This window comes from Lepidothrix coronata, unplaced genomic scaffold (genome assembly GCF_001604755.1).
Source record: "Lepidothrix coronata isolate B3197 unplaced genomic scaffold, Lepidothrix_coronata-1.0 Scaffold57, whole genome shotgun sequence".
Lineage (NCBI taxonomy): Eukaryota > Metazoa > Chordata > Aves > Passeriformes > Pipridae > Lepidothrix > Lepidothrix coronata.
This window is the reverse complement of record NW_016690237.1, coordinates 1,609,097-1,623,594: the sequence shown is the minus strand read 5'-3', so window position 1 is coordinate 1,623,594 and position 14,498 is coordinate 1,609,097. Positions and strand designations below refer to the sequence as shown.

The window sequence follows — 14,498 nt, the reverse complement described above, 5'->3', positions numbered from 1 at the left end:
ACATCAGGCAACACCGTCTGTGGAGTCAAGAGGCAACTTGGTGATAAAGTCAGAAGGAGACAGGCTTTGGCAAACTGCATCATGCCTATGCCAGCTTATGCCAGTACACACGTCAAGGTTTTGGCCTTTTGCTTCATAGTGTGATAGCTAGGAACAGAGCTAATGAAAAGGGTGGTGAAAAGAGGACCTAGGGAAAGGTCGTCTGCAGGATGGAATTTATGGTGTTATATGTTTTGTGGTTTAATTGCTCCTTTCAGTCCTTCCAATTCTATATGCTCCAAAGGGAGCATTTGTTCCCTGTGGTTTTTAGTTTGATTTTGGTATTTTGGGTTGTTATTTGGTTTGGTTTTTTGTTTGTTTTCCCAAAGGAAATAACTACAGGGTTTCTGGCTAGTGAGTTTAGAATATTGACCCTTAAGAAAATGAACCATTTCCAGATTAAGGGAGATCTATAAGCCCTCAGTTTCAATCAAGATCAGGTTTAGCCCATCATGGTATGGTGGCCAAACTAGTCTTAGCACCCAGTGGTGGCAAACCACATTTATAAACTTGACCTTCTCTTGGATGCTCTGTTCACTTTGAGCTCTTGGCCTTGTCCAAATGCTGGGCTGAGATTATAGGCCCTCATGTGGTCAAGAATGAATTTGTATCTGCAAAAAAGGAAGTCAGATCAGTTGATCTGTGAGATAGGTCAGCTAATTTGTCCAAGAAGAGTCAGAAGAAACTAATGGTTTTGCATTGATTTTGCATCAAACTGTTAAAATTCTTGAAATCTTTCAATATATAGTAGTGGAATGCCTCAGAAGGAGATGCAGCAGAAATGTATCTCAGTAGATGCTTAGACATCACTGCAGTCAAATATCTTTTAAGTGATAAGACATTTTCCTAGGACCACAGAAATGAGAGAATTCAACTATGTCATCTAACCCTATCCCTGCCAAAACAATGTTGTATGACATTTGCTGTGGTAGCTTTTGGGAACTCTTAAGACCACATTATGGCACCGGTCCTTGTGTTTACAGTGACACAGTCCCTTACAGGGGAAGGAAGAGGTTGTGCCACTACAGGCACAGCAGGTAATCTTTTTAGTCCCTGCAGCTCTCTCGCTTCCTGTAACTTTATGTTGTGCTTATTGCAACCAATCAAATACAGCAGAAAAAATAGGCAAAACCCCCCATCTCTTCTCATGTTTATATTTATGCCATTTAATCTTTGGCCAAAAACTTAATGGGGTGCATTTTCAAATACCAGAACATGGGAATACCCACAAAACCATGCAGGTATGCTTATGCACTTTTTTTTTAAACTTGTATCAGAATTCTTACAAGTTTATGCATGTTAGGCCTGCGGGATGAAATAAACTTTCTTGTGGAAAGTGGAGCACAAACTCAGTATTTAGACCTTGTTAAAGCCCTAGTTTGAGAGGTTAAATAGTATTAAATGTTGCAGGAGCCTCATGCCACATCTCTGGAAGGGGAGTGGGTAGAGTTCATTCACTGTGAAGTAATACTTGTGTGAATAGTTAGAGGTAGGATGACCAGGAATCCATGCCTGGAAAACCTGTGATCTTGATGATTTCAGTGCCCTCTCTGGCATCCTGTGAAAAATCTCACATGACAGCTTTGAAGGCAGCTGGATCCCTTGCTGGTCAGCTGCTCCTACCAGAAAATTCTTCTCCAGATATTCTCTGGATGGCAGAAATCCCCATCAAAACACTCACCAGAAGGGAAAGAGCAGCGGTGCTGTGAAAACAGCCTGGGGAGTGTCCCCATATCAGATAAGTCCATCAAAACCACTGCTAGTTCAGCAACATCAAACTATTAAAATGTCACAGCATGGAGCTCAGCTTGAGCTGTTTTGTTCATTTCTAGGATAGGATTCGAAGCCTAAACTGCACTCCATGCTTCTGGGGGAAGATCGCCACCAGTGCTCTGGGGAGTGAGCTGGAAGGTGCATCCATGAAGTAGAAACATGTACTGAGTGACATCCTTTGGAGTTGATCAGTCAGGAAAACATGAATAAATAAGTCTTTGTGCAAGGGACACCACATTTATGAAAGGCATCTGGTGTGCAGCTTAGGCAAAAATGCCATGAAAGTGAGGGCAGCACCTCCCCGTGTGCCCCACAGGGTCTATAGGTAACTTTGGAAAATGCCTGCACTTGGGCAGGGCCATGCTGGCCGGTGACAGTGACCTCCTTGCTTCAAGTGTACAGATGCTGCAAGATCAATGTCTCCCAGGGAATGTGATTTTTTAGAGATGTTTCTCAAGCCATGCTTGAAATACCTGGTGTTAGTAGGCAGCCCATGAGGCAACTCTGTGAACAAGGTGTTGGCCAGCCAGGGAGTTCACCCTGCTGATACAAGACTATGCCTTAGGACATATTTAAGATAGAAGTGGCCTGGGCATAGCATAAAGCCCTTCTCAGTGCCCTCTTCCCTAATAGCTTGCAATGTTGAACTCTGCAGGAGCCTCCCACCCACCACGTCCCAAACAGTAATTTCAAGCTGTCTGGCCTAGGAGACTGGTAGGTTTTGAAATGATGCCAGGATATGATTAATAAATTTCCAGGTGCTTGCAGGAAGGGCAAGGAAAGCAGTGCTGGGAACAGCTGTGGAGGAGATTGCCAAAAGCGTGAGGTGACCTCCATCTTGTCTATGGTTGGGTGTCCCTCCAGACAGCAGAGAGATATTTGCAAAAACCCAACAGGATTGTACCCCACAGTTCCAATTCCCTATATGGATTCTCCTTTTCTGTGTAAGTGAGAACCGCTATCTTGTCCTCCTCAGCCCAAGTGCCATTACTGATCAGTCAGGAGAAGTGACAAACCTCCTGGCAGCAGGAGCTGAGGAGCTGAGGCCTCTAAGATGAGCTGTGGAGGAAGAGGTGATGGCTGGTTTCACCTTTGTTTCAGTCACTGGAGAAGAAAGACATTCTGCCCCCACTCTCCTGGGGACCAGACAGAGAGTTCACAGAGAGTCTATGAAGAGGGCTGAACTCCTGCTGCTGAGGTGAGTCTTCAAAGGTTCATCTTTTTTTCATTTTCTTCAACTGCCAGAAGTCACAAGCATGTGGTTCATGAGACAAGATGTCCATGTGCCACTGGAAGACTTTGCTCCTTCCCCTGTCAGTGCCTGCCCAGCGCTCCTACGCTCTCTCTTGTCTTCTTTCAATGACTTGGTTTACAATGCTCCCATAGAAAGTCTTGTTGCATTCAGAGAATTGAATGGGCAAAAAACTAGAGAAAATTATTCACTGTTTTGCCCCTGTTGGGTTAGTTTCCTGGCCACTTTTCTGCATCAGCTTCCTGTACGCTGACAGGAACAAGGGGGCAGTCTGAGCACCTTGGCCCTCAGGTGGCCCTTTGCAATCTCATTGCAGAGGGACAGCACAGCCTCTGTCACCCTTGGGGAGCATATCTCAAGGCAGAGCATCTCACAGTTCCTCCAGGGTGAGGGAAAGCACTACAGCTTGCCGAGGCAGGGGCACCCCAAACCTCTGTGAAGGAGTGAAGAGAGAAGTGCTCTCCACAGGCACCCATGGCAAATATTTTTTCATTGCTGCTTATTATGTAGAGTCAGGAAATGGACTGTTCGCAGGGTTTTTTTGACCATGAAGTCCTTCTCACTCAGCAGTAACCTAATCCCCACATAGGCAGGGGTCTCCTATATATTGATGTGCAGTCTGGTGCCATTCTTTGCATTAGCTTTTTTAACTTGCTCAACAGCTTGCCACGGACTCTGAAAACAGCAAGCATAAAAAGCCATGCCAATGGACATGTAGAATGAAGGAAATAAAAATGGAGCAAGGTAAATTTTTTTTCTGAAATTTAAGGAGGCATCAGATGTTGATCAAGATAACTTTAGTCTTTGATAGTGCTAGACAGTTTAATGTCCCCACTCATATATTAGCAAAACCTTTCTGTGTATAATGTCCTTTGTACTTGTAGTGACACACTGAAAGAAGCCCTCATTCTCAATTTAATGGAGACACATCTCACAGTGATTTTATATATTTCTTAGTTAACAAAAAAAAACACCTCTCTCCCAGGGACAAAGACCTCCCAGCTTATGGAAAGGCAGCATCAGTTTTTCCTTGGTTGCAGAGCTCATTTTTTTCCCTGTAATTGGATATTAACCTCTGACTGATATCAGAAGCAACACTCTGGCACTACCCCGGCAGGTTGATAGTTGAGGCTTCTGACTTCAGGTTTCAGTTTCCCAGGGAAGGACCATGCCGAGGTATTTCCTCTTTCCTCAGAGGTGTGGGGAGCAGGATCAGGAGTGTGCCTGGCTGTGTCAGGTGTCCCGCTTCAGTGTGTTTCCTGGTACCACAGGGACACAGCTGCACAGTTAAAAGATCCAGATAACTGGGTATGTTTGAAGTGAGATTTGTTCACCTGGGTTCAAAAGCTCACTACACAAGAATAGTTACTTGTGAAGAGTTGCACCCCATGACAGAAATAAACAATTCCAGGTTCTTTTAAAATAAGAAATAATCTTAAGTATGTAGAACCCTAAATGCATCTGCAGCTGCTTTCCAGGCCACATTTAACTGAACAGAACTACTTACCTCACATCCACATTAGATCCAAAAAAGTTCACTGCTTGGACCAAGCTCAAACACAAGCTCTTAGGCACATCCATAACTTGAACATGCTGCGTATTACTTAATGGGTAGGGCTATACGTGCCTGAGTGATGGGCCACGTGTGTGCCACTGTAAACTTTTTTGAATTAGAATTTGGAGTGCTGGCTTAGTGAAATAAAATAATTGAATTAGAAGGCCCATTTTGTTTAATGAACTTTATTCTAACAGGACTGTGTTTCCATTCCAGCACAGAGACGTCCCATGGCCCAGGAGGCTTTGAATCAGAGACATTACACTCTGTGTACATTAAAGTCTGTAATTCAAAGGATTAATCTCTTCCCTATTCTCCTTGCCTGTGTCTGAAGGAGGAGGTGAAATCTCTGTCCAGATGTGACATCTGCAACTGCATGGAATGAAAGGACACCTCGCTGTGGAAAGCTCACTATGCTGAGTGTTTTACAGGCAAACAGACATAAACTCTGCTCATGAAAACCCAGTGCTACTTGATTCAATAAGAAAAAGTCACTGACAGTAGAAAGGTGAGAATGAATAATGCAATTGCCTAGGTGCAAATTCAGCAGGCTTGTGAGGGCCAGAGACTCTGGTCTGCTGAGGCCATGTTACATTGTAGATGCAATAAGTAGTGCCCTTGGACACTTCTTAGATTTGTTTAAATTACATTTTGACAAGCTTTTGTTCATAGATTTTCATCAGGAAACTACAGGTCTCTTTCCATAGGGAATCAATAATCCTGGCACCTGGATTCTCAAGCCACCTAGCAGGGATGCCTGGGTGAGGTAGTGTGTGAGGTAGTGTGACTGGTCCAGCAGCCCAGTGAGGGCTGGGTGAGGTAGTGTGACTGGTCCAGCAGCCCAGCAGAAAAGGCAGCCTGAGTTACTCACTGTCCTCTTGAACTAGAAATGCTGTAATAGTCATGACAAATAACCATGTACCTGGTCAGAGGTCTAAATGCAGGTGTTTAAAGCAGGGAAAGGATAAGATTAGAAAAGCTCCTGTTTCTGTGAAAGGAGTCTTTGTTCATGAAATATTGTGCCAATGGACTTTTCTAGCCAAGAAGTAAGCGACCTGGAAACACAGCAGGATAAGAGGGAGAATGGGGAAAAAAATGGGTGAGAAAGGTGACTTCTCAGGATCTTGATTGCTGCTCATGTACAATGTAAATGTGCTGGATCTGGGTACTCCTGAACCTGGCTGGCAAAGGGGCTGCAGCACTCCTGCATAGGACAATCCCTCAAACCACCAGCTTCATTCCTGGTGTGTGAATACCCTGTTGAATTTATTTAAGTGAGTCAGCTGCGGGACTCTTGGCAGGGTGGGAGCCTCCATGCCAGCACAGGACACTGAATGGAAGTGAGAATGTGGCTCATCTTCCTTTTTTACTTCTGTTCCTCTTCCTAACACTACCCACCACAGAGTGCCACTGTTTCCTTGCCCTCACTTGGGTGCTAGTTGGTCACTGTGGTACATACAAACCTCCTCTAGGAGAAGAAGGCCCCCTCCTCCTGTGGAGAGAGGGTTACCAAGCTCAGTGATGTCACAGACACCAAGTGCCAGGGCCACCTAAAGGCTAGGAGCCAGCTGAGGAGGTAGGCACAGCAGTGGGAAACAAAACTTCCTGCTTGCGGTGGCAGGAGCACCAAGGGCCTCCACTTTTTGATATTGAGGTGGGTGAACAGGTGGGTGCTACTCTGCCAAGCTCCTCAAGTCCTGGCTTGTTGGTGGCCCCCTGCCTGGAAAAACCCTTGACCTGGTGGGAACTCTCAGGTGCCCATGCAGGCTCCCATGGAGGGCTGAGTAGGTCATATCAAGTGATTGGAAATTTGATGCTTGGCTCAAGAGGGTCTCATGGTTCATTGGAAACTAAGCTAATTAGGCCCTGAAGACAGCAGTTCAGAAATACCCTGTCTGGCTATGGGTGGCATGGCAGGAGACCAGGACCAGGAAAGCTCACCTCTCCCCTTCTGCACTTGGGCAGCTCCACACCTAGCACACACCATGAGGTGTGTATTAGCTGGCCCAACCCCAACCCTGCCTTATCTGCCAAGGGGTGATGAAGGAAAGATTTCCTAAATGCTTTTTCCCGAGTTATTTTGGTTCTGCCAAAAGGCCTGCTGCTTTGTGTTCATTTACAGAATCACACAGAATCAACCAGGTTGGAAAAGACCTCCAAGATCATCAAGTCCAACCCAACACCACCCTGTGAACTAGAGCATAGCACTGAGTGCCACATCCAGTCTCTTCTTAAATACCTCCAGGGACAGTGACTCCAACCACCTCCTGGGCAGCACATTCCAATGTTTGATCACTCTGTAAAGAATTTCTTTCTAATGTCTAACCTAAAGCTCCCTGGCACAGCTTAAGACTGTGCCCTCTTGTCCTACTGCTGGTTGCCTGGGAGAAGAGACCAACCCCCACCTGGCTACAACTTCCTTTCAGGTGGTTGTAGAGAGTGATGAGGTCTCCCCTGAGCCTCCTGCTCTCCAGGATAAACAGCCCCAGCTCCCTCAGCCTCTCTTCATAGGGCCTGTGCTCAAGTCCCTTCATCAGCCTCGTTGCCCTTCTTTGGACACTCTCCAGCACCTCAATATCCTTCCTAAATTGAGGAGCCCAAAACTGGACACAGTACTCCAGGTGTGGCCTCACCAGCGTTGAGTACAGGTCCTGGTCCTGTTGGCCACACTGTTCCTGATCCAGGCCAGGATGCCATTGGCCTTCTTGGCCACCTGGGCACACTGCTGGCTCATGTTCCACTTCCTGTCAATCCAAACTCCCAGGTCCCTTTCTTCCTGGCTGTTCTCCAGCCACTCTGTCCCCAGCCTGTAGCTCTGCATGGGGTTATTGTGGCCAAAGCGCAGGACCCGGCACTTGGCCTTGTTGAACCTCATCCCATTGGAATCAGCCCAACTCTCCAGCCTGTCCAGGTCCCTCTGAAGAGCCCTCCTGCCTTCCAGCAGATCAATACTTCCCCCCAACTTGGTGTAGTCTTCAAATTTGCTGATGGTGGACTCAATTCCCTCATCCAGATCATCAGTAAACATATTAAAAAGGACTGGGCCCAACACTGATCCCTGGGGGACACCACTAGTGACTGGCCGCCAACTGGATGCAGCACCGTTCACCACCACTCTCTGGGCCCGGCAAATGGCCCTGGCAACCCCCCTTGCTTGCCAGGTTGGCTGCCAAGAGTAGCCAAGCCCAGGCTACCAGGCTACTGTCATTTATTCCTCTGGATTATTACCTGAAGCAGGTCCACCCTGCACATACTGGGCATTGTTTGGGTTAAGCCCAGGTGCTCAGCCAAGCCAGCTCTGGCAGCAAGGGCAGAGTCTGAAGGGTCACAGCCTCTTCCTTCATGTCATCAGCAGGGACACAAAGTGAGACAGGCCCTGGTCTTTGCTTCAATTCTGTCCCACCTTTCAGCAATGCTTCAGAGCCCAAAGTATTTGAAAGGGGCGTTTCCAGAGACAGGGAACACCACGCATTTCAATGTTTCTGATAAATTGGTACACACAGTGGAAAAAATGAATACCACACTTGTATCTAGAGATCAAAGCAAGGAACCAGCACAGTAGTCTCTTATTACACAGTTGTCAGCCCAATGCTATAATTGGTATTATATATATAATATAAACCATTACACATATATATTTATTTTCCTCTTAACAGTAGTTTCTGATTTTTCCTTCTCTGGATGAGGCAGGCTGTTGCTCTTACTATCCTTGTGATTTCTAACTTGGCTTCTGCAATGAAATAAAAAACCAGTCCTCACTTTACAAACATGTGGTCATGTTTCTTAAATGAAACTGTGTGATGCACAGAGTACCAAGGCTGTAATTCAAGTTGCTCATCACAAACTGCCAAAGTCATTTTTCTTTCAGGATATTGCCTTTCACTGAATCTGAAGATTGACTTACAATTTGGTGGACCAAGCAGGATATTTGTTACTCTTAGGAAGAGTGATTAGCAAACACTGGCAAGGCATTCTCCTAAACAATATGACACTATTACTCACTGTTGAATTTAAATGAAAAGATAAATATTTCACACAGCAAGCTTAGCTGCACATGGCTTTTGCCTCTGTTGTTTATTACATATTTCTAAAGTAGCAGGTAATGATTTTGGTGTTTTGTGAGCTATAATTTAAAACCAATAAATCAAAGAGCTTTATTAAAGGATCTTCTTATCCTACTCAGAGCAGCATAGCCAGATGTTAAATTAGAAATGGAGAAGAAAACTTTTAAAACAGTTATGTTTTAAAGGTAAATTAAGTAGTATGTTTGCAGAAATCATTACCTTCCACTGAGGCTATACTTGCTTTGTCATTTAAAAAAAAAAAATTAAAAAATTAAAAGTGCTATACTTTTAAAGGGGTTTTACACTGCCTTGGCTACTTCCAGTTGACCCTGGTGGCTTTGGCTATTGCTGTCCTGGCCCTAGGTAGCAGCTGACTGGAAAGACCTGTGCTACAATGCTCAAAATAGTCATGCCTGCAGCAGTGCTATGTGTTTTGTCGCCAAGAACTAAAGCAATGAGTAACTAGTCTGAATTCTCCCATCAGTTGAGCAGCAGAGAAATGTTCTTCTAGTCAGACAACACACAAACAGGTGACATGGCTTTCTACAGAAGAAGAGTGGCATGTGCATGGAGAGTGCTCTTAGACAAATGTTCTTGCTTGTACAGGTGCACTACAACATGAGACCAGTTCGATAAGAGCCCTTAGAAGAGAGCCCTTAGCAAGCTGGTGTTCAAGAGGAGGGCTTAAAATGATGGAATAGCTTGAATGTGCATGGGGAAGCTGACAAGAGTTGGTGGAGGCAACCTTATCCTCATTAGCAACATCTTAAATCACTGAGTGAATGTCCTTTCTCATGTTTCCTGCAGTTGCTGCAGATAATTCTGAGTCTATAAAACTTTTTTGGATATAGCTCTGTTTGCAGGATCTCATTCCAGTTTTGAGGAGTAAGTACATTCTTGTCCGGTCTTCAGAGTGATGCAGTTTGGAAAAAACAACATACCAAAGCAGTTTTCTTCCATGTGGTCCTCCATCAGCATAGATGTGTGCACTATCTGTGCCCACCAAGTGAGTGACACACACATCTTTCAGTTTAGAAATATTTAGAAATGTTGTGGGGATGATAGTAGAGTATCTGTCTATGTATGCTATTTATTCTCTTTAAATGAGCATTTGCCCTTTAATCTTGCTAAGAAGCACAGTTTAATTCAGAGGACACTCCACTGTGAAACTTTTTGGCTCATAAGGGGTTGTAGCAACTTCTTGCCATGTAAGTCTCAGTCTAGCAAGGTACCATGGGATACGGTAAGGTGTCAAGAAATCCCACCTCATGCTCAAACATATTTGCAGTTGTCATTCAAAGATGTGTTTGCATATATTTTTCAGTTTAATCTGATTTGGTTTAATGGGATTTGGAGTGTCCCTAATGATTGTGCCACAGTTGTGTGATCCCCTGACTTGATGCTTCAACCAGAGGTTGCACAAAACCAAATCATGCAAACCTGCTTTCACCCTTGCACCCAGCACCTGCAATCCTCTGTTCATCACATATCTCAGTAAAATGAAGACTGCAACTCTTTGCTGATCTTGAAAAGCAGATTAGACAAATATCTGCCAGGAATGGTTCAGGTGTAGTTGCTCATACCTTGGGCTGGAAGAATGACTTTCTACAAGCAATTGCAATGCAATTTTCTGAGACCTCTAGGAAATTAACATGATGGTTAGACTATTAGAGGAGTGACAAGCACAGCTACTAGCTAGTAGCCAAAATTAAAACAAATCATATTAATTATTCAGATTTTTCTGCAGCCCTTAAACCTTTCTAAGTTTACCTAGGTATCACCTTCATCAAGAGAAGACGGGGGAAAGAGAACGTTTTCCTGTTGAGAAGAGAATCCTTTTCAACTTACTGATTGAGAGGACATGCTTTCCATCCTATTTTGTTTTTTATTTCTCCCAAGGATTGACACAGGCAGAAAAAAAGTCTAGATCACAAATGGCAATCGTAAGTCCCTTGGGCAGCTAAGTTCAAAATGTTTATGCTGTGAACTCCCACCCTAAGCTGCTGCTTGTCTCTGGCTAAATCTCCCCTGTAGCTCCATTTCCATGGTAAAATCTCCATCTCATTAGCTGTTGGCCATAGTTACAAATAAGTCAAATCCAAATGCTTTTGTCTGAGCACAAGGCCTGCTGGATTTCCCAAACAAACACTTTCCCATCTATTTCTCTTTGCAAGGCAAAGACCTAATTTTAAGTCTAACCCTTGCTTCACATCATACTTTGTTTCTGAATGCCTAGTTGAACACATCTGTGACATCTTTCTCTAGGTAATGGTATGCTCAAGCCTCTTTCACACCAGGGGTGCAGTTACAACAGGAGGGACTGTGAAAAACTGACTTAAAAATAACCATCAGCCTATAAGCTGCACTGCCATTTTGGGAAGCAAGAAAAGAGTGCAACAGAGACAGTTGCACCTATAAATCATCTAGTTGTGGATAAAAAGGGGCTTTCAGTGTCCCAAATCTTGTTATTTTTCCAGCAAAATAGGTTTATTTTGGAGAGTCAGGCTTATATCTTATCTTAAAATTTAGTATCTTGGGTCCTTCTTTAATCACAGAGGTCTGATTTATACAGTCAAAGAAGGCTGGGAGATGATTCATATGCCCTACCGGCACAGCTGGGCTTCCTTTAATGTCAGCTCTTCCTGCCATTTGATACTCCAGGACAGATGAGACATCTGCACAGGGCTTGCAGATATGATGTAAGACAAAGGAAGTCCATGCCCTTTTGGTGAAGCAACTGGATGCCAACCAGGATACTCCACCTAAAATAGCATTAGACACTTGCTTTTAGGCAACTGAATCCTGGTTTTAGAAAGATTAATTATTTCTAGGTTCATTGATTATACAGAATATATTTCCATGGACTTGAATGAATTCCCACATTCATGCCTGAATTTAGATGTTCTCACCTGGTATTGAATGTCCTCTCCCAGCAGGATTAAGTGGCCTAAATACGGCTGTCTAGTACAATCTCAGGTACCCCACCTGAACTCCAGCTGCTGCTGCAGGAGGCTGAGGGTCCCCCAGCAGTGTCATGTCTTCTCTGTCAGTCCCAAGCAATTATTCCAGACATGCTGAGGTGTCTCAGAGGGCTTTAGACATCTATACTGAAGCCATCTGTGCCTTGAAGAGGGCTGGGAGAATGCTGTCAGTATGGTCAGTACCAGGAGCACTCTGATGTTTCTGGAAGGGGAGAGCCAAAGTCTGCACTGATATTCACAAGACTTTTGTCACATATGCTGGCTGCAGTGGGTTCACCACTGGCTCACATGGGCAGCATTCATCCACTCCATGCTTATTTTGCATTACAGTCTGTTTTCCAGCTCAAAAAGCATATTGGAGACTGATGCTGAGATTTCCATTTTTTATCTGATCTGGTGGTCCTGTCAAAGTGATACGAGCTGTGCCCTCTGATACTAACAGCACTTTCAGAGATTCCCAGCACTTTCTTATTAGTTAGATCTGTGCTTTGTATTTTTTTCTACCAACCCAGTCCTCAAGAGAGATTTGTAAATTTTATTTCAATATTCAGTGGTTTGAAATTTGTTTTTTGGCATCAGCATAGACTTTGCAGAGCAGCACAATGTGCAGTGGAAGTTTGAGTAATTCAGATAAAATTCATTCTTGGAGTACATAGGCTTTACGCCTGACAGTCTTTTTTTTTGGGTGAGAACAAACTTTAGCCTTTGTGCACAGTAGGAAATGGTAGGGATAATACACACCAGGAGAAATCCTGACCTGTAGTGGAGCTGTGACAGGAGGGATTAAACTAAAGAAATTAATGGGGATCCACCCCAGGCTAAGGAGGAGAGAGTGAAGGTCTTGACAAATTTAATGCTCTACGGTGCCTTCTCTGACTTTGCAAGGAGATCCACTCGATCAATGTACAGAATTGTCTCTGTATGCTCCTGCTGGTGAGCACGTCTTTCCATTGTGAGACAGCAATTCACATAGTTCTGATCTCTTATTTTACCCCAGTGAGCAGCTGTAAGGATAATAAACTCCCTTCCAATAAACTGGTAATGCCACTTTGCTGTTTCATGCCAGGTGAGGAGCAGCAGGGATAAATGAAACCTCAGTGCCAAGGTAATGAAATGTTTCCATTGTCAGTTTGACACAAGCACGTGAGCGGTCAGAGCACGGTGCTAATAACATAACACCAAGGTTGCAGGTTCAATTCCCATATCAGCCATTCACCTAGGAGTTGGACTTGATGATCCTCGTGGGTCTCTTCCAACTCAGAATACTCTGTGATTCTGTGAACAAGAGAGCAAAGATGACACTCAAATTGAAAAGGGTTTGGGTAAACTTGTTATTTGAGAGTACATCACTGTGCGCTCACACCTGTGTGCCTTTACAGGGTCTGGTCAGCAAGGACTGAAAAAAAATGTCACAAGTGCCTTTGCAATAGATACCTCTGCAAGCACACAGCAGGAAGACCAATAGCTGGGAGAGAAGTACATCCATCACCAATGGGCAGGCACTCCACGCTGCTCACTGCCTCCCAAAACCTGCAGATGCAGCAGGGAGCTGTGGCTTCCATCAGCGGAGGAGCTTTACTTATGGGGACATGCAGGGTCCAGCACTGATCATGTTCAAATCCAAGTGATAACTCAGCGATGGCCCAAGCACCCACCTACAAACACTGCACTCTGCATGGGAACAACAGGAAACTGCGGTCAGAGGGAACAGCTGCCTTAACTCACACAGATGCTGGATATAGACACAGCAATTAATACTACAGAAATAATGTATTTAAAAGCCAGTGTGACACAGTTATGCAAGTTACAATGATCTCTTTTGCAAAAGGTTGAGTCATGCTAATTACAACAACAAATCTTGCTCATAGTAGACAGTGTCTCTTGTCTCTGCTTCTGTTTTTAATTTTTGCCTACAGCAAAGACAGACTTTGCTGAAGATTGGGCCAGCTGACCAACAAAGATGACTGAAGTCTCTGAAACATTAGAACAAGAGTGTGGGCTAAAGAAGACATTATTATAAACAAGTCTAATACTGCAAAACTCAGTTCATGGAGGTTTGGAACACCAAGTGTAATTGTCCAGGGTTGCTACTGTTGTAGCCTATGCTCTGTGGTACAATATGGCATACTTTTCACTTGAAGATTATTTCCTACAGAGGACAACTACTCTTCCTCTGAGCTTCTGTCTGTGCTGTAATGCTGCAAGTGTGGTCCTTAAAGAGCTTTTAAAAAAATTTTCTTTTTGATCAATTGGCTTGAATATGGAAGCCTGGAACTACGTCCTCGGAGGGGAGCAGGACACCAAAGTGTTTGTGGGGCCCATCACTGGCTTAGGAGGCTTGAAGTAACCCCTCATCTTTTTGGTGGTGCTGGCAGGGAATAGTTTTAACCTTGATGTAATAGCCATCCCAAAATATCTCTTCTGAATAGCCTTACAAAAGCTGCCAGGCAAATCTTTCATAGCTTTAAGTATTACTGGTACTTTCCAGATAACGTAATTCTGCTTTTTCTGGGCCATTCCTAAAATATTACAGACACGCTGCATGACTGCAGAGGCAGCAGCACAACAAAACATTTGCCAACTCTGACTTTCTCCCTGCCACTGAGTTCCTGGGCCTTCTTGCCTCTCACGTCCACAAAACACACTGATACAGTAGGTGAGGCTGTGGAAATGAGCTAAGACTCTGCTGTCCCTCTCATAGAATAAAAAAGCCAGATCTCTCCTTCAAACAGTTAGACTTTGGTTTATGTCTCCAAAAGGCAGCAAAGCCCAATTTGTGCTTCTGCAGACCAAGACCAGGAACTAATCTTGATGTCCTAAAGAAATCATGATGG

At 44.3% G+C, this 14,498-nt stretch overlaps 1 long non-coding RNA gene across 2 annotated transcripts; it reads left to right on the top strand.

Annotated features, from left to right (window-relative positions):
* The first annotated feature begins 6,171 nt into the window (after nt 1–6,171).
* On the top strand, nt 6,172–13,443 carry LOC108498201. Of its 2 annotated transcripts, none has more exons than XR_001875104.1 (4): nt 6,172–6,285; nt 9,535–9,689; nt 10,449–10,626; nt 13,044–13,443. It is a non-coding gene; the product is annotated as an uncharacterized LOC108498201 (long non-coding RNA). The 2 variants fall into 2 exon arrangements; XR_001875105.1 differs by having other exon boundaries at nt 6,194–6,273.
* The last annotated feature ends 1,055 nt before the right edge of the window (nt 13,444–14,498 follow it).